Source organism: Megalobrama amblycephala, linkage group LG7, assembly GCF_018812025.1.
Source record: "Megalobrama amblycephala isolate DHTTF-2021 linkage group LG7, ASM1881202v1, whole genome shotgun sequence".
NCBI lineage: Eukaryota > Metazoa > Chordata > Actinopteri > Cypriniformes > Xenocyprididae > Megalobrama > Megalobrama amblycephala.
In genome coordinates, this window is record NC_063050.1 from 19487891 (window position 1) to 19507482 (window position 19592).

At 36.7% G+C, this 19592-nt stretch overlaps 1 protein-coding gene across 3 annotated transcripts in view; it reads right to left on the reverse strand.

The window, feature by feature from the left end:
* The window catches only part of sorcs3 (sortilin related VPS10 domain containing receptor 3), a 287643-nt gene that overhangs the window by 149939 nt on the left and 118112 nt on the right, over positions 1 to 19592 (reverse strand). The window lies entirely within an intron of this gene.

Here is a 19592-nt window from a genome sequence, read left to right on the forward strand (position 1 = left end):
AATTAATCTAGTAGCTTTTGGTGTCATAACCCTATTTATTGAGGTTAAATGTAACAAAGACAATGAAAACAATAACTATGCTTATTTTATAAGCCCATTTTCTTGTCTTTTACTTTTATTAATTTTTTGTTGTGGGGCCAGTGAAAATTTTGGCGGGGCAAGTAAAAATTTGAACCACTGGCCCGACCATGCCAGCAGAAAAAATCCTTAGCGTTGAGCTCTGTTATCTGAATATTTTGTTGATTGTCACCATTGTTAAGATACATACACTGACTCTTGATGTCTTTGTATGTCTATGATCCTGTCAAAATATTTACTGCATAATGACTTTATAAAATCTTTCAAATAGACATGTGCGATATTCGGTAATACAATATATCGTGATAATGAATATGCATGATATTGTCATTGCGGTAACTTCAAAATACTGTGAAATAATTATTTATAACGAATTATTCACATTTTTATAATACATTTTAAAAATACTTTTTTATGCTTCGTCAAAGGGACGTGCACTCAGATGAAAACAAGCCCGACGTGCACGAGAAGCACATGGCAGAACAAGTGAAGGAGACGCGCTGAATGAAACACGCTGAATGCGTTATTGTATTTAAATGTTCAGAGTTATTTTTGTTATAAGAAAAAGAGTTCTTAAACCTGTTATAGTATGACACCACTTTTTTGCATCTTATTTCAATACCGTGATAATACCGTATACTGTGATAAAAGCTTCAGCAATTATCGCAACATGAAAATTTGATAACATCACATGCCTACTTTCAAAATATCGAAGCACTGCTGGATTGTATGCAGTTGTATTTTAGGGCTACAATAAACAATGTGAAATTAATAACTAATATAATATAATAATTTAATAAGATATTAGACTCTGGTTGATTTCAAAAGTGAAAAATTATAATTTAAAGTTGTTTGAAAATGAATCAGGCCACCAATAAGTAGCCAACATCATCTGACCAGATTTTGTCTTGTTTGTTTGTTTGTTTTTTGTCATAACAAACGTGCTTTAGGAACACAGTTAAAACAGCCAGAGAACAACTAACGTACAAAAAAAAAAAAAAAAAGGGTTAAGAGCCCAACTAAAGCAAACACTGATTACCATAATGGTGAATGAAAAAAAAAAAAATATATATATATATATATATATATATATATATATATATATTATACACACACAGTGACCTCCACAAATATTGGCACCCTTAGTAAATATGAGCAAAGGTGGCTGTGAAAAAAAAAAATCTGCATTGTTTATCTTTTTGATCTTTCATTCAAAAAATTCACAAAATTCTAACCTTTCATTGAAAATGGGGGAAAAAGCTCATTATGAAATAAATGTTTTTCTCCAATACATGAATACATGTTTGCTACAATTATTGGCATCCCTAGAAATTCTTCTGAGTAAAATATCTCTGAAGTATATTCCCATTCACATTTACATTTTTTAACACACCAGGGTGACTAGGAGCATGAAATTGTGCAGCCATGACTTCCTGTTCCACAGGAGTACAAATATGTGTAAACACAAAGGACAAATCCCCTTAATCATTCATCACAATGAGAAAAACAAATAATATAGTTCTGATGTGCAGCAAAAGACCGTTGAGCTTCACAAAATAGAAAATGGGTATAAGAAAAAAGCTAACGCATTGAAAATCCCCATTTCCACCATCAGGGAAATAATTAAGAAGTTTCAATCAACTCAAGATGTTACAAATCTGCCTGGAAGAGGACGTGTGTCTAAATTGTCCTAATGTGCGGTGAGGAGGAGAGTTTGAGTGGCCAAAGACTCTCCAAGGATCACAGCTGGAGAATTGCAGAAATTAGTTGAGTCTTGAGTCTCAGAAAGCCTAAAAAAATGATCAAACAGCACCTACATCCCCATAAGCTGTTCGAGAGGGTTTCAAGAAACCGGCTTCTATGGTCAGATGAAACTAAAAAAAGAGCTTTTTGGCAGCAAACCCACCAGATGGGTTTGGTGCACACATGGATAAAAAGTACCCCATGCCCACGGTTAAATATGCTGCTGGATCTTTAATGCTGTGAGCCTATTTTTCTGCTGGAGGTCCTGGACATCTTGTTCAGATATATGGCATCATGGATTCTATCAAATACTAACAGATAAAAAATCAAAACCTGACCACTTCTGCTAGAAATCCAATAATGGGCAGTGGTTGGATCTTCCATCAGGACAATGATTCAAAACAAACATCAAAACCAACACAAAAATGTGTCACTGAGCACGAAATGAAGCTTCTGCCATGGCCATCCCAGTCCCCTGACCTGAACACTAAAGAAAATGAGTGGAGTGGAGTGAACTGAAGAGAAGAAGCACCAACATGGAGCTGGGAATATAAAGGATCTGGAGAGATTCTGTATGGAGGAATGGTCTCTGATCTCTCCTCAGGTGTTCTCCAAACTCATCAGGCATTATAGAAGAAGACTCAGAGCTGTTATCTTGGGAAAAGGACATTGCAATAATTGGGTGCCAATCATTGTGGCCAACATGGACTAGAGAAAAACATTTATTTCATAATGAGCTTTTCCACCCATTTTCAATTGTTTTACTTAAATCAAAGGTTAGAATTTTGTGATTTTTTTGAATGAAAGATCAAAAAGATAAACAATGCAGATTTATTTTCACAGCTGCCTTTGCTCATATTTACTAAGGGTGCCAATATTTGTGGAGGACACTGTATATATATATATATATATATATATATATACACACACACACAGAGTATAGAATCCAGCAAAACATAACTATACCAAATATAACTTGGAACAACATACCAGAAAAAAAGAAAAGGCAAAAATATCTATATTATTGCAGAATAATTGCTCACCTTATGACTGCTGTCATATATTTTAAAAGATGAGCCCACTAAATGGATTAATAAAAAAAGGAAAATGAAGTACAGAATCACTATAGTTAAGGTAGCGCAGCAGGAAATGAGCTCATAGTATCTTGTCTTGTCATGAGCCTCTAATTTAAGAAGATTGAGGTGGTTCATATTTTTATAGTAATATCATGACATACTGAAACAATCATGTTCATAAAGTTTATGTTAGTGGTATCATTATTTTTATGATGTCAGATGACACAAGAGTTGAATTATGTAGGTGTGAGCCATTAAGTGTAACGTGCTAAAAGTGGTGTGACGGTTTCCTGCATTTGCATGCCGTTCTTTACACCCCCGTGACAAGAGCTGTTTATGTTTATAATGTTTTCCTTGCACACAGCTAAAAAAGATGTGGTTTGTCATGTTATTCAATTATTCAATTCCCACTAGAAAAGCTCTGTCGAGATGGCTGGTATAATTATGTTTATACACCTGCTCGCGAGTTTGGAGAATTGCGTCTGGGACTTTAGAAAACCATTAAGAATAACCGAACATCAAAAAACAGTAGGTTAGGAGAAAAACACAAGTCAGAGACATAAAAGACCAATAAAAGCAAATGCCTGAAGCAGTGGCAACATTAACATGGCCTAAAAACTCAGCATGGACTTTTTCTAGCCTTCCAGGAGTGAAATGAATGCCGTGAAACAGGACTGCATCAAAATCCCAGTGTGAATTTAAGGTCGGAAACTAAAAAGAGACTTTGTTCTGCGGTGGCACGTGTGTGAATGTTTCACACTGAAAGCCACAGGGATGGGCACACTTTGGTGAAGCATAGGCAATGGCTGTAAGGCACATTTCGCGTCTCATATGGTATCACTGTACCTTGTCTTCCATTTCCACGTTGAAGATTGGAAAGCACATCTGGGAAATATGGCATTTCAACAGGAAAAACAAAAAAAATAAATTTGTGTTCTACACTGTGGAAATACCCAATGCCAAGATGTGATTCCCAACGACTGACCATGTGCCATCTTTGTTTCTGTGAAAATGGGTTTTGTCCTCTGAATCTGGAACTGCACAACACCATGAAACTCAATACAAACTTTCAGAGAATGTAGGAAGCATGGGAGAGGGGGACAACGTGAAAAGAACATGAAAATGAGAGGATCGGTGGCCAGGTATCACGTTAGGGATTGTCTGTGAGGAGAAGCCAGATGGTGAGGCAGTAAAGTAGAACAATGTGGAGGCATGTGCACCAGGCTCCAGGGATGGCAAAAGAACAATGAACATAGCAGAGAACTTCAAAAACAAGCCACCGTCTTACCAAGAGAGGCTGAACCTCCTCAAAAAGTCAGTCAAAATAAACAGATTAACTGTGGTTGTAACATTAATTGTTGTTTTAATCAATTCATTACTAATATGTACAGTAAAACTCTGATGCATATAATGTATAAAAATGATTTTGTTTGATATTTTTTTCTTTCATGTGCAGAAACCTTGGCCCTAGGCGTGTGGAATCATGAAATCCGGAGGAGCTCGATGTACCTCTGATGTGTAAATTGACCAGAATGAATATGCAAATGGTGTAACGTCATTTATTCCCGGCGTCTGAAAAAGGCAAAAGGGAGAAGAAATGAGATTCTCCTCCTTCAGAATAAATAGCTAATTGCTATCAGTGGTGAGCTTTCAAACTTGTAAACTTTCAATATCACTTCCGTGCGTCATCAAGCCTGTGGTTAACAGAAAAAGAAGCAAAAACAGAAACTAATAGAGACTTTTAAATTTAGCTAAATTATAGTAGAACTTCAGAAGAAGAAGTCAGCCGTTGTACGACAGAGCCATATCAATTTGCAGTAATGAAGAAGTATTACTAATGTTCATAATGATCATAGTTTGGAGATGGTGCTTTGCTCCATTTGTTTTAAGACTCAGAGAAGGGAGGGAATATATTCACATGTTAGCATAATGCAAACAAGGTTTGATGGTAAATGTACTATTATCATTTATTGTTACACCGTCTTAAAGGGAAGCAACATGACAAAATATAGACTGATTATAATTAATGAAGCTGTTATATATCAACTGACACCCACAACAGGCACTTGTGGTGTAAACAGCTTTGATAATTATAAATATGAGACATATACTTTAATTTAGCAAAAAAAAAAGAAAAAGAAAAAAAAAAAAAAAAAAATGGAGCTTTGCTATAAACAATAAAAGCAAAAGTTGAAGAAAACAATGAAAAAAATTACATTATAATAAACAACAGTTATTTTAAATATAATCTTTCGTTTTTGACAGGAAAAAAACAAATCTTATGAACTTTTGAATTGAAATATTGAACAAATTTTATTTTCATCTCACAGTTGCCAAGTCTAGGGTCCAATTAGTGAAAGATCTGGAAGTGCAATGTCAATGTTTCCAGTGTAGACACGATGTAAGACGTGCAAGTTTGATCAATATTAATTTACACATTAGCCTCTCTGGAAAATTCCCTGACGGAGCAGAACTACTCATCAAGATAAACTCCCAAAGATCTTGTTTAGACCTCTGTGTTTGCACCTAAAAATACGGAAATGGTTCCTGATCTGTTCCTGGATGCACACACATAGCTCTACTTCACTGATGTCGGCTGGCCACTGTCCAGCAGATAGTGTCCGAGTTTGCTCTGATAACACCGGAAAAAAATCGCAAAGGTGTAGAGAGCTGTGAAAAAATGGAAGGAAGGAAGGAAGGAAGGAAGAAAGGAAGGGAAAGATACCTACTAGATCAATCACTTGGCCTTATATTCCCCAGGGAGACTTGAAAAGATTGTGAATGGAAACATTTTTTTCTTACTTGAACTTATGCTAGTAAGATGAGACTAGAGAGACCTGAATCTTTCTCTCTTTGGCAGCCCTGGGGCTAAAGTGAGCCTGGAGGATGGCAATACACATTCAGTATTGTTTAGCTATGTGGAAGCAAAGGTGGAAAGGGAGCTGAACACAGGTGAAACACACAAATGATGCATCACTGCCGGCTTTAAGATTCTGTTGTGATATATTATGCCGGTTGAAATCACTGGCGGAGGATATTTGTGTGTGAGGTGGAGGTTAATCTGACTCCAGGCTGCTGACGCTAACATAAATCAAGCGTCTGCACTGACAGACTACTTGTGTGGTGGTTTGGGGCAGTAAGACAAGACAGGAAGACAGGGAGTATTTGAACAGAAACCTGTTACTGACAACCTAACCACCACTATGAGTCTATTGTGTGTTTTACATTTACTCACTGTAAACCCTAAAGGCCTTTGCACACTTAGTCCGAAATTTTCGCATGCGTGTTTTCGTATTCGCAATCCTAAAAATTCGTCACGCACAGAGACCTTGCACACTGAGTCCGATGCGTATTAATGAATGCGTTGCGAAAAAAATCGCAAAACAAATCGCAAAACAATACAAAATGAAGTCTTCAAGCAGTGAGCACGATTAGTTGTCTCCTCTTTTCTTAAAAAGAGAAAAAGAAAGAGGAAATATTGGGTCCATTCAATCCCGAGATTGCATAGAGAGAAAGGAGAATTCACCTCATCAAGGAGCTGCGGGATTATCCGAGCGTTTCAAAGTTTACTTCAAGATGTCAGTGGCTCTGTTTGATGCTTTACTACTGGCACAATCTGTCTTTATATTCGGTCTGTTTGTAGTCCTCACGTTGTTTGTCATTCAGTGCTGCTGTTTTGTGCTGTAGACCGGTGGTTCCCAAACCTGTCCTGGAGGACCCCCAGCCCTGCACATTTTCCATGTCTCCCTATTTCTGACACACCCATTCCAGGTCTTGCAGTCTCTACTAATGAGCACATGAGTTAAATCAGGTGTGATATATGAGGGAAACATACAAAATGTGCAGGGTTGGGGGTCCTCCAGGACAGGTTTGGGAACCACTGCTGTAGACGACGTGGATCAACTTGTCAGATGGCATTCTGGATTTTTGCGTTCGCGTACGGTGGCTCTGAATTGTCAAAACGTCTCTCAAAATGCGTGCCACGGATGCGAAAAAAGGGAGAAAATCGAACCTGATCCGAATATTTTTTTGACGGACAAAAGTTTCGGAGGCAGTGTGCAAACGCGATTGACATAACGTGAGGTCGAATTTATTTTTTAACGTGCGCAAGTTTCGCATGTGAATTTCGGACTTAGTGTGCAATGACCTTAACGCTCAAAATACTTCATTGGTTTGAGTAGGACAAACTTAAATTAAACAAATTAGTTCAGTTAAATTAACTGTTATGAGTATTTAGAACTTTCTTTTTCTTTTGAGTTCACAGAACTGACAAGTAAACTGAACTGTTTCGTTGTTTTGAGTTGTATAAACTAATTTCTTTTCATTTAGACTAACTTAAGTTTAGCTGAAGCTGAGCTGGGATTTTTCATTTCCAGCACACTTTCCCCATGACACTCGAAAGGGAGAGTAAATGCTAAAATTGAGTTTTATATAATGTTTTTGTGTAGGGGAGATTTAGTAGTGATCAATGCTTTGTTATGCTGCTTTAGAAGAGTTTCTGTTAACGTGGGTTTTTGGAGAGTTACCATCATGGTGACAAGTGGTGCATGTTGCTTGCTTTGAGAGCAGGTAAGTTACATGTTTTAAGTAGCAGTACTCATTCAGATCATTCAGTAAGTGCTATACCATGCAATTGTTAACATGTTAGCAAATTAGCAAGTTGACATTTTCTGAATTAGCTTGTTATAGATAGCAGAATATTTGTTGAGATAACCTGATCATTTTAAAATTAAATGTATAAATTAGTGTACTCAAATATTTCAAGTTAAGAACAATAAAAATGTATGAGTACAAAATAAAAATCTTACTTAAACTTTGAGTTTCTTAACTTAAAAAAAAAAAAAAAAATCCATTCAACGACTTATTAGGGTTTACAGAGAAGTAAATAACTAATTTGATTTGCAAGAACTCAAAATAAAAATGTATGAGCTAACTTAATACTTCAAGTTAGGAGCAATTAACATGCACGAGTACTACAAACTTAAAACCTGATAGTTCTGCTTACTTAAGATTGAGAACATCATAACTCAAAAAGATTTGATGTAACTGATTACTTCTTCTTTGAGTTAGCTCAACTTATTCGGGTTTACAGTATGGTTAACTGTGAAATAAATTAATCTTTCAAAATAAACTATCACTAAATAACTAACTAACTAGTGAAACATTTTGAAACAAAACATTGTTGACATTGTTGCTTGGAGACATGCAGATTTTCTGTCTAAAATGTAAGTTACTTCACATTAACTTCATTGAACGGTTTTTACAGTTATAACCTGCCTGTTCCAATGTTTGTTTGTTTTTTCCTTTTTTTCTTTACTATCAGTTTTGTCTAATTTAATGTCTTCTTGCCGAAAGAAAAAAAAAAAAAAAACTATAAATTTCTTTTAAAAGTATTAATTAAGCACCATTTGTGAAATATATTTCAAATTGTGCAGCTTGTTGAGGCAACGCAACTTTTTCTAAGCAATTTATACATGGCAGATGATAAAAGGAAGAAAAAAGCCCTAAGACTTACATTAAGAAGAAGGACCAGAGCCATAGGGTCCAAGATTTCATTTCATACTTGAGCTCTATTGACTTATAACAATGAGATACTACCCAAAAAGCATTCAGAACAAACTACCCTAGTATAATGAGTGCCACTTTTAAAACCTAGTTTGTTCAAAAAGACAAACTTTTAGGGTTAAAAATATAGGCTGCTGTTTTTTGAGGATGCCACCAGGGGCAGATGAATATTAAAGGAGGATAACAGTGATAGGAGACAAAACAGGAAGTTTTGCTGAAACTCTGAGTGACACTTGATACCATCTGACAGCTAGAACATGTTGTGTTATAAAGACTAAAACCCTCCTGAACATTCTTGAGCTTCTCTGTATAGATCCAGTTATTATCTCACTGGTAATTTGTGCATGTTGTTTGGAAAACCTCGGTAATGGCTGTTAGCTTCACGCTGTCAGGATGGAATACTAGTTGCACTGGAGTACCACACTTTTGTTCATTTTTAAATCCTATTGTTGTATCTCTACAGTTCCATCAGAGAGCTCAACCAGACTTGACTTCACACCCAGATGCATGACTGAAAGTTTTATGATGACTATGAAAATCCATTCTGCTAAGCCGAGACAAGGAGGGAGGAGACATGACGGATGTGTTTGCTATCACGGTACCCAAGGAAAAGGCAGCAAATAAAATTTTCATAATCTGGATTTCATCAGCAAAGCTTATCTCAGTAAGAAGAGAGCTTTTGTACATGCTGTCATTGTGTGTAATGCTGGAATATACATTCACACCAATACTTTCACCTATCAACACTTTAAAAATGTTAGTCATTTTACCGGAAAAAGACTTTTGTATTGTTTAGTTAATGTTTTATTGTATTATTTTGGTATTATGTGTTAAAGGATTAGTTCACTTTCAAATAAAATTTTCCTGATAATTTACTCACCCCCATGTCATCCAAGATGTTCATGTCCTTCTTTCTTCAGTCGAAAAGAAATTGAGGTTTTTGATGAAAACATTTTTCTCCATATAGTGGACTTCAATGGCCTTGAAGGTCAAAATTACAGTTTCAGTGCAGCTTCAAATGACTTTAAACGATACCAGACGAGTAATAAGAGTCGTATCTAGCAAAATGATCAGTCATTTTCAAAAAAAAATTAAATGTATATGCTTTATATAAACAAATGATCGCCTTCCAAGTGGCCAAAACCGCACTTTCGTATTCTTCAAAAAGCTTACGCTGTATGTCTTACGCCTTCCCTATTCAACTTACGGAAAAAATGGAACTGACCCTGCGTTCGTTCCGTAAGTTAAATAGGGAAGGCGTAGGACATACAGCGTAAGCTTTTTGAAGAATATGAAAGTGCGGTTTTGGCCACTTGGAAGGCGATCTCATTTGTTTATATAAAGCATACACATTTACATTTCTTTTGAAAATGACCGATCGTTTCGCTAGATAAGACCCTTATTCCTCATCTGGTATCATTTAAAACCCTTTGAAGCTGCACTGAAACTGCAATTTTGACCTTCAGCAGTAGAGTCCATTGAATTCCACTATAAAGAGAATAATCCTGGAATGTTTTCATCAAAAACCTTCATTTCTTTTTGACTGAGGAAAGGACATGGACATCTTGGATGACATGGGGGTGAGTAAATTATGAGCTAAATTTTATTTGAAAGTGAACTAATCCTTTAATATAGCTAATTGTTTGTGGAAACGTCAGTGTTAAACATGTAACTTCCTCACTGAAACTGCACAGCTACTTTCTATGTGCAAGTCTCAAAGGAAGAAGGTGAAGTTACTCCACAAATTGAGTCTAATTCAGTCTATTACAATTGTTTGCGCTGTACCCCTGTGCTTATTTTGGCAATCCGTGACAGCGGATCAGAGAGAAATGTCATAGGCGGTCGTTTAGTCTGTCACCCAAAAACAGTCAGTAGGTGTGACACCCTCATCCGAAATCGAGTTGGCTAGTGGGACGCCGCCTTAAGCAATTTCCTCACGACACCGCAACAAAGGCAAACGTATATCCTCACACACACAAAGACGCTTTCAATCTGGCACGAGTATACACCTTTCAATTTCCTCTCAGACACACAGCAGAGACAATCACACACACGCTCACACAATTCAGGCCTCAGGCAGCCTGTCAGCGGCAGCGTCTCTGCTCTAATAACAGAGCTCATTGAAGCATAATTGAAAATGACTTTGGAGAATTGCCACATTAAGGGAGCATGGTGGATATCTGCAGGTGTTGAGGAGAATTGTGTTCGAGAAAAATAGAGAGAGAAAGAGATGAAAGCGGTGGAGGGGTTTCCCGACAGACGCCGAGAAGAAGCCAAATGCGGAAAAGGAGGGTGATAGGGAGGAACAGAAAGGAATAGAGAGTGGATAAATAATAGAACTCGAGCATTTACATTTATAGATGGCCCGCAACCGGCAAGGACGTTCCCTTCTCTTCCGTCATGCACTGAAGGTGACCTCAAGAAATGAGACACATCTTTCAGGGGAGAGATAGAGAGAGGTGAGATGAGGAGAAGGGGAAAACAATGATGCACGGTTTGCTAAAACGACAGCTCTCCTGCAGATGTGCATTTGCGAGGTGTTTCGGATGTCTAATATGAATGCTGAAGCAAAGCTCTTCACGCTGCCAACACGAAGGTCAGAGAGCTCCAAAAACAAAGCACTAAAACACAGGGACCAAAATAATACATACAAGTGCAAAAATATGGAGGAAAAAAACTAAAGTGGGTCAGAACCAGCATGTACACTGAAAAAAAAATTACGTAAACACTAAAAAAGTATTTAAAGTTACTTTTAAAATGTACTCCAATAACTGTTGCAGATGTAGGGGAGCAAACACCCTCTACTATTCACTACAAGCAGAAATAAACTCACCACGGGTCATGACCCTTTCCTTAGAGTCTGTAAAAAGATCAATTAAGCATAATTTGTACATAATAAAATGCACGTTAAGGGCAAAAGGTCACACAGGTTACATAATAAATGCTGCTTTTTTGACTCATATCCAAGTTCAGCACCATACTCTTCAAATGTCTGGAGCAGTTTCTTGACTTGCAGGTCAAAATGTCAGAGGTTGTTGGTCTCTCGCAGTCAGAACATATTTAGGGTGCTTTCACATTAGCACTTTTGGTGCGCACTCGGGTTCAATTGACGTCAGAGTTTGGTATGTTTGGATGATGTGAACGGTGTAGACAGCTGCTGGTTTGATGACGCAAACGAACCGCGGGTCGGACCCAAATAATATAATATGAACACAGTCCAGTGGGAGCAGGGGAGGGGGGAGCAATCGAACTCGGATTCGGTCCAGGCAATCGAACCAAGTGTGAAAGCACCCTTAAACAGGAAAAGATCGACTTGACCAACATGTAAAGCAACTAAAGCAGAGTTTGTTGTGTTTTTACACTCAATTTGGGGTGGTTTTCCAAAATGGATTAAATAACATATGGACAATAATAGAATGTTGGGAAACACTTTAGAATAATGGTCTGTCATTAATAGGTAACTACACTCTAAAAAATGCTGGGTCAAAAACAACCCAAGTTGGGTTGAAAATGGACAAACCCAGCAATTGGGTTGTTTTGACCCAGTGGTTGGGTTAAATGTTTGTCCTACATGCTGAGCAGTTTTATTTAACCCAAATATTGTTTAAAAATTACTGTATGGCTGGTTTAAAATTAACCCAAAATATGTTGGAAATTAATGTTTATTAATATGTTTAATAAATGGACATTTATTAATAAGTTTAATTAACAATAAACATTTAGTAAATTGCTTATTAACAAATGTTCACCTTTTGATTATTATTGTTGCCTCTAGTAATTATGTGTCTGATTTTTAATTTCCAACATATTTTGGGTTCATTTTAATCCAGACATACAGTAATTTTTAAACAATAGTTGAGTTAAATAAAACTACCCAGCATGTTAGGCAAACATTTAACCCAACTGCTGGGTTAAAACAACCCAATCACTGGGTTTGTCCATTTTCAACCCAACTTGAGTTGTTTTTGACCCAGCTATTTTTTAGAGTGTATGCAGGAAGTAATGTGGGACATGTGAGCAGTAACTCTTCAGCTACTACTATTAACTAATATAGAAACAAGATTAACTAATTAGCAAATAGAAAATTTAGGACTGAGATAGCTCCATAATCAATGATTACTGAATGAGATTAGCTTCATTAAGAACTATTAACTATGACAAATTATAAAGACTTACCAATTAATTACTAATCACAACATTAACATGCGTTTGAGACAGATGCAAATGTCTTCAGGGCAGTTGCGATAACAGCAATATTGTAATATCTTGATACCAACAAGCCAACCACAGAGGAATGCAAGCAACCATCACAACTGCAAAGTTCACGTTTGTTTCTATTTTTCAAAAGGTTATGGCCTTCTTGTTTTACACTTCATGCATGTGTATTGAATGTAAAATAAGTTAATGACAACAAGTAACAATTCCACCAACTGGCTTTTAATTAAGACTCTGTGTATCATTGTGATTTGTACAGAGGCTCCGTATATTTGCACTAAACAAGCCTAAACAGACAGGAGTGAGAGAGAGAGATCAACTGAGCGTATGTGATTACCTGCATCTGTCCTTCTCCAGGTCAAGTCATATATTCGTGAAAAAAAAAAGTTCTTTGTTGTAGCATCCTTTCAACATTTAAAGGTATTTCCCATGAATGGCATAAAGCAACAGCTTCAGCGTTAACCCGGTGATGCATTGCTGGTCGGTTGAGCCTGGTAAAGTGGTGCTCAAAGTTAAAATCATTTCAACACCTTGATTCATTAAAGGGTTAGTTCACCCAAAAATTAAAATTCTGTCATTTATTACTTACTCTCATGCCGTTCCACACCCGTAAGACCTTCGTTAATCATCGGAACAAAAATTAAGATATTTTATTTGAAATCCGATGGCTCTGCGAGACCTCCATAGGGAGCAATAACATTTTCTCTCTCAAGATCCATAAAGGTACTAAAAACACATCTAAATCGGTTCATGTGAGTACAGTTGTTCAATATTAATATTATAAAGCGAAGAGAATATTTTTGGTGCGCAAAAAAAAACAAAATAACGACTTATATAGTGATGGCCGATTTCAAAACACTGCTTCATGAAGCTTCGGAGCAAAATGAATCAGCGTGTCGAATCATGATTCGGATCGCGTGTGAAACAGCCAAACTGCTGAAATCTTGTGACTTTGGCGCTCCGAACCGCTGATTTGACACGCTGATTCATTATGCTCCGAAGCTTCCTGAAGCAGTGTTTTGAAATCGGCCATCACTATACAAGTCGTTATTTATTTATTTTTTTTGGCGCACCAAAAATATTCTTGTCGCTTTATAATATTAATATTGAACCAATGTACTCACATGAACTGATTTAGATGTGTTTTTAGTACCTTTATGGATCTTGAGAGAGGAAATGTCATTGATCCCTATGCAGGCCTCACAGAGCCATTGGATTTCAACTAAAAACTTGTTTTCAACTTGTTCCGAAGATTTACGAAGGTCTTACGGGTGTGGAACGGCATGAGGGTGAGTAATAAATTACAGAATTTTCATTTTTTGGGTGAACTAACCCTTTAATGAACGAATCTGCATTTTTGAACGTATTAGTTGAATGAACAGTTAAATGAAAGACAGTCAAAGACAGTCCCTTGCCGCCACCTAGTGGAGTAACAATGTAGCCTGCGCTGACTGAAAACCTGTCTAGAACTCGCAGTCAAAGCCTCTCCTCCACTCAGATTCGAGGATCGGAAATAACTGTTATACATATAATAATAGCCCAACAAGCTAATTGTCAGGTTTTTGTTCTGTTAGGTGGGCTCTTATTTTGACATTCTGTTTTGTTTCCTTTAGTTCCTGTTTCCCCGCTCTGTTTAGTTTCGGTTTCATTGGTTACTGATTATGTCCTCGTTCGTTGCTATAGTTACGTATTAGTTTCACATGTCTAGTTTACTTTACAGCCCTGTGTTTCAGTTGTTCTTGGTCAGTTCTCGTTTATACATTGTATGGTTTGCGTTATTCTCCTGCATGTTCATTCAGAGTGTTTGGATTATTAATAAAGCTTGTTTTGTTTTTGAATCTCCGTCTTCATGCCTGCTGGCCACATCGTAACTATTTATATAGCATTATATAGCATTTATATAGCATTTTTTTCCCTTTTTTTTTTTTTTTTCTGAACACAGTCATAAAATGCATCACTACATTTCTCAGGAGTTACCTAGTCTAGAACTACTAGTGATGTGGACCATTATTTCGCTTTAAAATAATGGTCAAGATCACTAGTAGTTCATGAAGAGTGACTAGGTAACACTTGACTAATTAGGATTTTTTTTGTTGTTATTTTACTACTTATTGATTTGTTAATCTTGTTTCTATATTAGTAAAGAGTAGCCGAAGTGTTAATGTAATACTGCTCATTTGACCTGCATTACTTGACCTGCATAGTTACCTATTAATGATGGACCATTATTCTAAAGTGTTACGTATTCGATAGTGTAGTGTGTTAAAAAAAAAAACATTTAATTCAAATAATTGTGTATTTCTGCTCATTATTTTAAAGACTAAACAAAGCATGAATATACAGTTTTGCTTGTAAATATCTAGTTTTCTTATTGCCAATTGTTCAAACCAATCACAGATTTATTGCCACTATCCTGACAAACTCTGGTAAATCAGGTTATTTGTTCCTCAAACTGGTACCTGGTCACATGACTTTCCTGGTGGACTGACAAAAAAAACAACGTGCCCATACTACAGAAATTGCGTTATACCAGCCAATCAGATTACAGTTTTCCCGGCTGATTTAATATCCATCTGATGGTCTGTGATCAGACTGTAGGCAGACTGCCTGAGGCTGAGACTTGAAGATAAACAAAATCAATACGGCATAGCGAAGCAATTCTTTTGCTATGATTTAGAATCAATATACTTAAGTATCAATACTTGAAACCATTATTATGACTATTATTATAATGCAGCGATTAGATTTTTTTTTTTTTCAGGTAGGCCAACTTATGTAAAAATCATTTGCTTCTTATTTAATAGTTCAATAATGTTTTAAAGTGAAATTGATGGCATAGGTTGACCTAATTTGTTTGTTCAGTAATAGAGATAAAAAGATCAAATGTGCAAAACAATGTATTATTTGCAAGCAATCTATCTATCTATCTATCTATCTATCTATCTATCTATCTATCTATCTATCTATCTATCTATCTATCTATCTGTTTGTCTGTTTGTATGCTTGTCTATCTATTTATAGACAGCATGACTACAACTAAACTCCTTACTAGTGACATCTTTCTCAATCGCACATCTTGTCAAGCATGCAGAAAATCCTCTCTAGACCTTCCTTTTCTCACAATGAACTTCAAGAAAGCTTTTATGCTCAGAAATGAATCTTTAAAATAAAAGAAGTATAAAAGTTTGACATTTCCACAAGGCACTATTACTCTTGCATGAGAACTGAGACACTCTCAGGTCGCAGCCAGAAGGACAAACATCGGTTGCGCACACACGCTGATGCTAGCTAGGGAACTAAATGGGGATCAGACTCTGGTCAATTCAGGATCATCCCCGGCATGTCAACATCCAAAAACATGGAGCTGGGAAGAGAGACAATGAGCTCCATGTCTTTTGTATAATCCATTTCTAGTTTCAAGACGTCTGTTTTCTGTTTTCTTACATATAGCAGAGAGTGGATCTGAATATGGAGAGGGGAGGGATTTGTCGATCACCGATGCACAGACATGGACACTTCCTCTCAGGACAAGAAGACTGATATAAGGTGACATCTCCATGTCATGAGAATTCAGGTCTGTGAGAGTGTAAATGCGTGTTTCTGACTTTATATGTAGAAAATGGGGCATGAGGATGGTAAGTAACAAGAGAAAACTTTCATACAGGGCTGACCTTTGAGTTTGAGATGACCGGTTGACTGTATGTAACGTAGGCCAGTAAGAGTGTGTAAACCTCACTACTCTAGCATCAGTCACTAGCTTGCCTCTTGAAGCCAGAGGCTGCGGTCTTTAGCGTCCTTGTTAGAACGCCCACGTCCCTTGCCGAAGCACAGGTTCGAATCCCGCTCGAAGTGGGCTGAGTATGACCGGTTAAATTTGGTGCCGTGACCCGGATGGGTGTGAGGTTTAGGGGGGTGAGTGTAACGAAGGCCAGATAGTAAGACCGAGTAAACCTCACTCCCTTGATCTCAAGAAGCACACTAGTGACTGACACTAGAGGCTGCCATCTTTAGTGTCTTTGTTAGAGCTCCTCCGTCCTATGCTGGAGCACAGGTTCGAATCCCACTCAAAGCGGGTCGAGTAGGACCGGTTACATTTGGTACCATGACCCAGATGGGTGTGAAGTTTAGGGGGGTGAGTGTAACGAAGGACAGATAGTTAGAGCGAGTAAACCTCACTCCCCTGATCTCAAGAAGGGCACTAGTGACTGACACTAGAGGCTGTGGTCTTTAATGTCCTTGTTAGAGCCTGCCTCCCATGTTGGTTCAAATCCCGCTCGGAGTGGGTCGAGTAGGACCGGTTACATGAACATATAAAATGTACAGAAGTTTAGTATAGTATAGTATACATATAGTAAGCATAAGATGAGGGAATCTGCCCTTTTAGGTGAGCATTTACTGCTAAATTATAAGATATTTAGAAACAAGTTTAGCTTTGCATTATGCTCATCCAATACATTATTAAAATAACTAAATTAAACCATTGCTATAGCACAAATTCTTGCCCTACCACTCTGTAAAAATTTAGTTGAATAATTGAATAAAGACTAATCAAACAGCATGCCAGTCAAAGACATACATCTGACTCACACTATGAATCATATATAGGCCTTTATTTTTAATTCATGACATGAGCAGTAAACTATAAATTCAGATCAATCATTCCACTTAAAGTATTTGGCCTTCAGGTTGTAATGAATAATGAACATGTTTGAAATGTACATCTAATTTGTGAAATTATTAAATAACATGAACTGCAATAATTATTGCATTAAATAATAAAAATAAAAGCAACATCACTTCTTCACTGCCTGAATGTCTAAATGTAACTTTTGATGTGCCGAAAATTGTATTGTACAAATATAAATAACTGTGTCCACATATCACCATTAACAACTTTTGAAACTCCAAGAAAAAATAAACAGTTCATATTGTCCACTGACAAAAATTACATTATTTAACCTCAAAATTGTTCAGATGGAACAAATCTTGTAAATGAAAAGTTAAGATTAATTAGAGCATAACCAGATGTGATTTAGTTTTTACTTTATTAATTTGATCAAAGAAATAGTCTTGTTGAGCATCAGAGACTTATTCTTGACAAAAAAAAAAAAAAAAACATTTAAAAAAAAAATCGACCACAATTTTTTAAATTGTAGATTACATATGAAATTACTACTGTTTAGAGAAAAATAAACCTAAATGTTCTGCATGCTTACTTTTCATAATTCTAATAATAAGAACTTAAGTGAGCAATTACAGTCCTTCAAAATCCTCTCCAACCTTTTCTCCCACATCCTGTGATCCTATTACACCCCAACACATAAGTGAAATACATGCAGTATTCACATGAATGATTTAACAACAAGAAAAGATGCAACACGCCAAGCCCTGCTAACGAAAAATGAGTGTTCATTACTGTGGATGAGGCTCTCTGCTAGTGGACTATGTTGGCTGAGACAGAAAGAGAAAACTGTGATTTATATTTGTCTGGATTTTTTTCTGTCTGTGACACCTAAATCATTCAGCAAATGAGTAGCACCCCAATGCTATTGTTTCTTTTGGCTCCTTTGCTCATGCTCAGTCTTTGGGAGGTAGAATAGAAGAGTAGACTCCAATATTAGGACTATCATTTTCTCTCTCCTTCCTTTCTCCCAGCATTTCTTCTGTTTTTAGGGGGGGTGTTTGATAGTATGTTCACACAGACTCTCACATCCTCATTAAAATTGGCAGTGTGTTTCAAAGGAGTTTGGTTGGTGTTCGAAAAGGCAGAGCTCTGCAAAAGAACCACCCTCCAAGTGCAACCAAAAGATTTCATTTTCATCCCTTCATTCTTATTTCAGTGTCCAAAACGCACATGTGAGTAAGTTCAGCTAACTCAGAGTATGTTCACGGTTAACACACAAGACATTCTCAACAGAGCAGCGAATCCATAAGTCACCATGAAAATGGAAGCTAAGAAAAAGCAAGCCATACTACTTATTTCTTCTTCTTTTGTTTAATGGCTATTTACACTTAATGCTTATCACCACCTATTTGGTGGTTGTCTTTTCATTTAATAATATTTAATCACTGTGAATAAGTACTATATTGTTTCTTTGATGCTAATTATATAATAAAAAGAAAGACTGAAACTAAATAAGAGCCTGTGCTTGCAAAGATAACATGGCTGTATAAGTTTATTTTTTGTTTAGTCATTTTGCTTCCACATTGCTTGAAATTTTATAAATATTCGCCCAACGGTTCTGTGTATCACTACACAACACCCTTAGCAACCACTCTTAGCAACGTAAACTGTTCTTATTGATATTGTTCATTGAAACGTACTGTATTATGTACTGTATTATGTACTGTATTATGTAGAAGAGTATTGTGAGAAAGAGATCGAGTAAGCGAGTTTATTACCTGCATTCAGATTTAGCATTTTCCTTCAGGTCAGTCCTATGTTCATAATAAAACATCTGTTTAAATGTCCGATGTATTATCTTGTCCTTTTAACATTTAAGGGGTTTTCCCGTGACTGACAGTGCTAGGCAAAGCATTTGTCAGTTGTGTCTTGTTCCGTGTTCACAACAATTCAGTCTTTTCAATATATCAGTCTTCGCTACCGACTGACACACTCATAAAGACAGTCTTTGTCGCCATCTAATGGCGTAATAATGTAACTTCTGTTGTTGTTCACGGTCAGGGACTATTTTTTTCTGGCGAAAGGAAGGCTTTTAGTAAGAGTTTACTTCATGAAAGTTGCATTGTTACATATTTTTGGCTTTTATATTTGTATTGTGTGGTAACTATTTTATAAAAGCAATAAAGTACTCGAGGCTAGTGCTGCACAGCCTCTCATACCTTTGATCTCCATATCCATTTACATATATTATATATATCTTCCAAGGGGTTTTTTCCCTCCTAGGACTTTTT